We start from the raw sequence: 5,812 nt of genomic DNA on the forward strand, positions 1-5,812 counted from the left end.
CTGCTTTCGGCGACCGTCCCACAAATCCGCACAGTCCCCGCCCGGAGCTCTCAGATGGTGCAAACAGCTCTTTTGTTATATTTCGTTCAGCTCTCCCCGTTGTACTTACTGGAGGTTTGGTCCAGATGCCCTACTCGGTCAGAGCCGGAGCAGCTCTCTGAGTTCAGAGAAAACTGACTTGACTGATTCTGAGCTGCGGAGTCTGACTGGCCTGAGTTCAAATCCCAGCTGTGATTCAGGGGGTGCTAGGAGGCGGGTTCCATGTGCCTAACTCCCCTCACCGGGGACCAGGGCTAATGCTGCTGCTGACAGGAGGGTGGAGTCAGGTAAGCAGGGCTGATGAGGGGTCTGGAACATGACAGAGGTACTGCCCAGCACAGGGGACGTGTCCTGTGATGACCCGGAACCCTTTTCCCTGACCGGTGGCTTTCCTTGTAAATCACCTGTCTACAGGCTGATCACCCAGGAATACGACCTTCTTCCCAGCTTGGCTCATTTTCTAGGAAAATTACCTCTGACATTTGACCTTTGACCTGTACTATCTCGGGCAGGTAGAAGCCAAAGAAAGGAACAGCACCTGCAAAGACGGAGGGGCGAGTGCCTGTGAATTACGGGGGGAGGAGGGGGCGCTGCCAGCATCAAACCTGGCTGCCGCGTGCAGCGCGAGTTGCAGACGGTGGCTTAGAGGCCACAGGGATGCTGCTGCTAAGAACAGAATGAGAAAGGGCCTCCCCCCCTCATTTCCTGAGCGCTCCCCGGTGCCGGGCTTGTGTGTGCGACGCGTGAGCTCACCCAGGACTCACTGGGCCACCGCGTGGCTCTCATCACTAGCTCGACGTGACCTGGGAGAAGGGGGAGCACAGGGAGGTGGATCGCCCACCCCAGGTCACACGGAGAGTACGTGGCAGAGCTGGGGTTCCCCCCGGGGCACCTGGCTCTGCAGTGGCGCTCTGGTCATCACGTGGCCCGATGGTGCTGGGCCGTCACTGGTGGGGATGGGAGATAGGAGAGGTCCCGCCTGCCCCCCTGGAGGCTCCAATCCGGAGTTCCGTGAGGGGGACTCTAAACGTCTCCTCCAGGGGATTCTGCCGGCAGCCCCCTGGCAAACCTCGTGAGGGAGCAGTCAGAGCAGAAATGAAATAAACAGGTGAACCCAGGAGCGTGTTAACACTCCTGGCTCCTAGCTTCTCACTGGACGTCACGGATGAAAACTCTTCCTTGATTGGACTTGGTTTCAAGTCCACAGGACACTCCGGCTTCTTCGTAGTTCGATGGCAGGTGTCCACTTGGACCTTTTGCTCCCATCCCATGTTCACAGAGTACCTGGTCCACAGGCAGCTTCAGAAAGGCCTTATCGGGTGAACAATTAGACGGGGAGGGGCCTGTTGGGCTGTTTCTCTGGAAGGCCATGCAGGAGGCTCATTCTCACGGCCACACCGCACGCCCCGCAGCCCTGGCTCTGTCCGCTGTGATTTTCTTGTCCCCGCTTATTCCTAGGGCATAGCCTTTCAGGATCCTAGGCAAAGCCTGTCGTGTTTATCAGCGTCCTTCCCCCGTGGCCCCTGGAGCTCTGCTTGGCTTCCCACCGCTCAGCTGCCACCCTCACACGCAGACCCTGCCTTCACCTGCGTGGAGGGGACAGGCAGCCTCCAGGCCTGTGCCAGCTGTTCCTGGCTTCTCTGCTGCTTTCGGCGACCGTCCCACAAATCCGCACAGTCCCCGCCCGGAGCTCTCAGATGGTGCAAACAGCTCTTTTGTTATATTTCGTTCAGCTCTCCCCGTTGTACTTACTGGAGGTTTGGTCCAGATGCCCTACTTGGTCGGAGCCGGAGCAGCTCTCTGTTCAGAGAAAACTGAATGGACTGATTCTGAGCTGACTGGCCTGAGTTCAAATCCCAGCTGTGATTCAGGGGGTGCTGGGCGGGTTCCCTCATGCGCCTAACTCCCCTCACTGGGGACCGGGGCTAATGCTGCTGCTGAGAGGAGGGTGGAGTCAGGTAAGCAGGGCTGAGGATGGGTCTGGAACATGACAGAGGTACTGCCCAGCACAGGGGACGTGTCCTGTGATGACCCGGAACCCTTTTCCCTGACCGGTGGCTTTCCTTGTAAATCACCTGTCTACAGGCTGATCACCCAGGAATACGACCTTCTTCCCAGCTTGGCTCATTTTCTAGGAAAATTACCTCTGACATTTGACCTTTGACCTGTACTATCTCGGGCAGGTAGAAGCCAAAGAAAGGAACAGCACCTGCAAAGACGGAGGGGCGAGTGCCTGTGAATTACGGGGGGAGGAGGGGGCGCTGCCAGCATCAAACCTGGCTGCCGCGTGCAGCGCGAGTTGCAGACGGTGGCTTAGAGGCCACAGGGATGCTGCTGCTAAGAACAGAATGAGAAAGGGCCTCCCCCCCTCATTTCCTGAGCGCTCCCCGGTGCCGGGCTTGTGTGTGCGACGCGTGAGCTCACCCAGGACTCACTGGGCCACCGCGTGGCTCTCATCACTAGCTCGACGTGACCTGGGAGAAGGGGGAGCACAGGGAGGTGGATCGCCCACCCCAGGTCACACGGAGAGTACGTGGCAGAGCTGGGGTTCCCCCCGGGGCACCTGGCTCTGCAGTGGCGCTCTGGTCATCACGTGGCCCGATGGTGCTGGGCCGTCACTGGTGGGGATGGGAGATAGGAGAGGTCCCGCCTGCCCCCCTGGAGGCTCCAATCCGGAGTTCCGTGAGGGGGACTCTAAACGTCTCCTCCAGGGGATTCTGCCGGCAGCCCCCTGGCAAACCTCGTGAGGGAGCAGTCAGAGCAGAAATGAAATAAACAGGTGAACCCAGGAGCGTGTTAACACTCCTGGCTCCTAGCTTCTCACTGGACGTCACGGATGAAAACTCTTCCTTGATTGGACTTGGTTTCAAGTCCACAGGACACTCCGGCTTCTTCGTAGTTCGATGGCAGGTGTCCACTTGGACCTTTTGCTCCCATCCCATGTTCACAGAGTACCTGGTCCACAGGCAGCTTCAGAAAGGCCTTATCGGGTGAACAATTAGACGGGGAGGGGCCTGTTGGGCTGTTTCTCTGGAAGGCCATGCAGGAGGCTCATTCTCACGGCCACACCGCACGCCCCGCAGCCCTGGCTCTGTCCGCTGTGATGGGCGGGGAGGACGGGGCTCTGGGCAGGCTCTGGGCAAGAGCTTCCTGCGGTGAAACCCAGTTTGTTAAGTAACGACACCAGGGGAGTGGTGGCCACTAAGCAAAACGAGGTCATAGTTGAAGGGCAGTAACTACATTTGTCACATGTCACCATCGTTTTATGGTTGAGCTTAGAGAGAAAGAAAGGAAGGTGGGGGAGCCTGAAAACATACAAAAATATCCTGAAAGGGCTGGCAAGCTTTTGATGATTGAGTAAATGTTGATCTCCCACCAAAGACCCTTCATCCATCCCCGTGGGCAACAGCAGACTGTAGCGGCGAATAGCGCGGGCTCGGGGGCCATGCAGCCTGGGTTCAAAACCTCGCTCTGCCTCCTTGGTAGCTGTGTGGCCTTGGGCAAGTCACTTAACCTCTCTGGGCCTCTGTTTCTTCGTCTGGGTAACTGGATAATATTACTTACCTTTTCTGGTTAAAGAGCAAACGGATACATATGCATAAATTGCTTAGGACGATGTCTGGCACGTCGTAAGAGCTCAGCAAATGTTCACTGTCATGGGTTGAACCATATGAAATTGCTGATGTTATGCTACCTTCTCCCTATAAACTCAGGGTTTCAGATGGTTTAAATTAGTATTATTATTGCAAGACTAGAGGCCTGGTGCACTGATTCATGCACTGGTGGGGGGTGTGACCCGCGGGAATCAGCCCACTGTGGGAACGCTGCTCATCCCGGTCAGCCAAGCGGCTGTGGACCCGCCCTCTGAGCGGCTGCTCCCACTGTGGGAGCGCACTGACCACCAGCCCCTGTATTGAGCATCTGCCCCCTGGTGGTCAGTGCATGTCATAGCGACTGGTCGTTCTGCTGTTGGGTCGCTGGGCTTTTATATATAAAGGTAAAGTTCAGACTCCTTAAGTGGGCGTTGACATTCTATGCACACATTGTTCTGTGTAGAATGACTTCAGTTTTTAGCAGGTAACAGAATCCTGCCCCCAAACCCCCTCAGACACCACTCCTCCAGCAGGCCTCCCCTCCTCAGGTCGGTCATTCTATGCACACATTGTTCTGTGTTCTGTGTAGAATGACTTCAGTTTTTAGCAGGTTACCGAATCCTGCCCCCAAACCCGCTCAGACACCACTCCTCCAGCAGGCCTCCCCTCCTCAGTGTGCAATCAGGCTCCCTCCTGGGAGGGCCACGGCACCTGTGGCCTCCCTCCCAGCCCCGGGGGAGGGACTGGGCCAGGTGAGGCGCACAGGGGTGCTCCTTGGTCACCAGTCCCTCCTCCCTGCTCTGCCTTTCTCAGGCAGCTTCCCCTGACACGGGAGGGCGCTGAGCAGAAACCCTGCTCACTGCTCACTGCCTCCTGGGACCACGGGGCGGCCGGAGGAGGGTTGCTCCATTCTGCCTATATCACTGGTGGCCACACCTCTCAGAGGCCTGAGCGGGGGCATACGTAGGACTCATTACCGAGCGCAGCAGGCCTGCCTGTCATCAGCAGGGAAGGCGCTGGGTGAGTGGGAGAGGCTGAGCGTGAAGGGCTCACATGCGTGTGATAGCTGCGGGTGGAGATCAGAGAGTCCGGGGCTTTGAAGTCAGGGGGCTGGGACTTGCACATTGAGCCAGCCACCTCCGAGCTCCCGGAGTTTAGGTGAGCAATGGGGAGTCTCTGAAACAGGTAACCGTTTCCTCATCTGTAACCGCATCTGCCCCCTGGTGGTCAGTGCATGTCATAGCGACTGGTCGTTCTGCTGTTGGGTCGCTGGGCTTTTATATATAAAGGTAAAGTTCAGACTCCTTAAGTGGCTTCTCCAGCTGTGCACAGGCCGAAGTGTCCAGTGGGTGGATGGGAAAATGTCAGCATGGCCTGCCCTCTAGTGGAATCGTCGGTCATTCTATGCACACATTGTTCTGTGTTCTGTGTAGAATGACTTCAGTTTTTAGCAGGTTACCGAATCCTGCCCCCAAACCCGCTCAGACACCACTCCTCCAGCAGGCCTCCCCTCCTCAGTGTGCAATCAGGCTCCCTCCTGGGAGGGCCACGGCACCTGTGGCCTCCCTCCCAGCCCCGGGGGAGGGACTGGGCCAGGTGAGGCGCACAGGGGTGCTCCTTGGTCACCAGTCCCTCCTCCCTGCTCTGCCTTTCTCAGGCAGCTTCCCCTGACACGGGAGGGCGCTGAGCAGAAACCCTGCTCACTGCTCACTGCCTCCTGGGACCACGGGGCGGCCGGAGGAGGGTTGCTCCATTCTGCCTATATCACTGGTGGCCACACCTCTCAGAGGCCTGAGCGGGGGGCATACGTAGGACTCATTACCGAGCGCAGCAGGCCTGCCTGTCATCAGCAGGGAAGGCGCTGGGTGAGTGGGAGAGGCTGAGCGTGAAGGGCTCATATGCGTGTGATAGCTGCGGGTGGAGATCAGAGAGTCCGGGGCTTTGAAGTCAGGGGGCTGGGACTTGCACATTGAGCCAGCCACCTCCGAGCTCCCGGAGTTTAGGTGAGCAATGGGGAGTCTCTGAAACAGGTAACCGTTTCCTCATCTGTAACCTGGGCCCGATGCTGGCCTGCTGGGAGGACTGAATGAGAGCATGTGAAATGGCACATTGGAGAGAACACCAGGCAGGGCTGGGCTGGGCAGGGCTGGGCAGGGGAGGGGGCAGGGCAGGGGAGGGCA

At 58.0% G+C, this 5,812-nt stretch overlaps 1 protein-coding gene across 1 annotated transcript in view; it reads left to right on the plus strand.

The window, feature by feature from the left end:
* The window catches only part of LOC102244411, a 112,642-nt gene that overhangs the window by 44,718 nt on the left and 62,112 nt on the right, over positions 1-5,812 (plus strand). The window lies entirely within an intron of this gene.

The sequence above is a fragment of the Myotis brandtii genome, unplaced genomic scaffold, assembly GCF_000412655.1.
Source record: "Myotis brandtii unplaced genomic scaffold, ASM41265v1 scaffold188, whole genome shotgun sequence".
NCBI classification, from domain to species: Eukaryota; Metazoa; Chordata; class Mammalia; order Chiroptera; family Vespertilionidae; genus Myotis; species Myotis brandtii.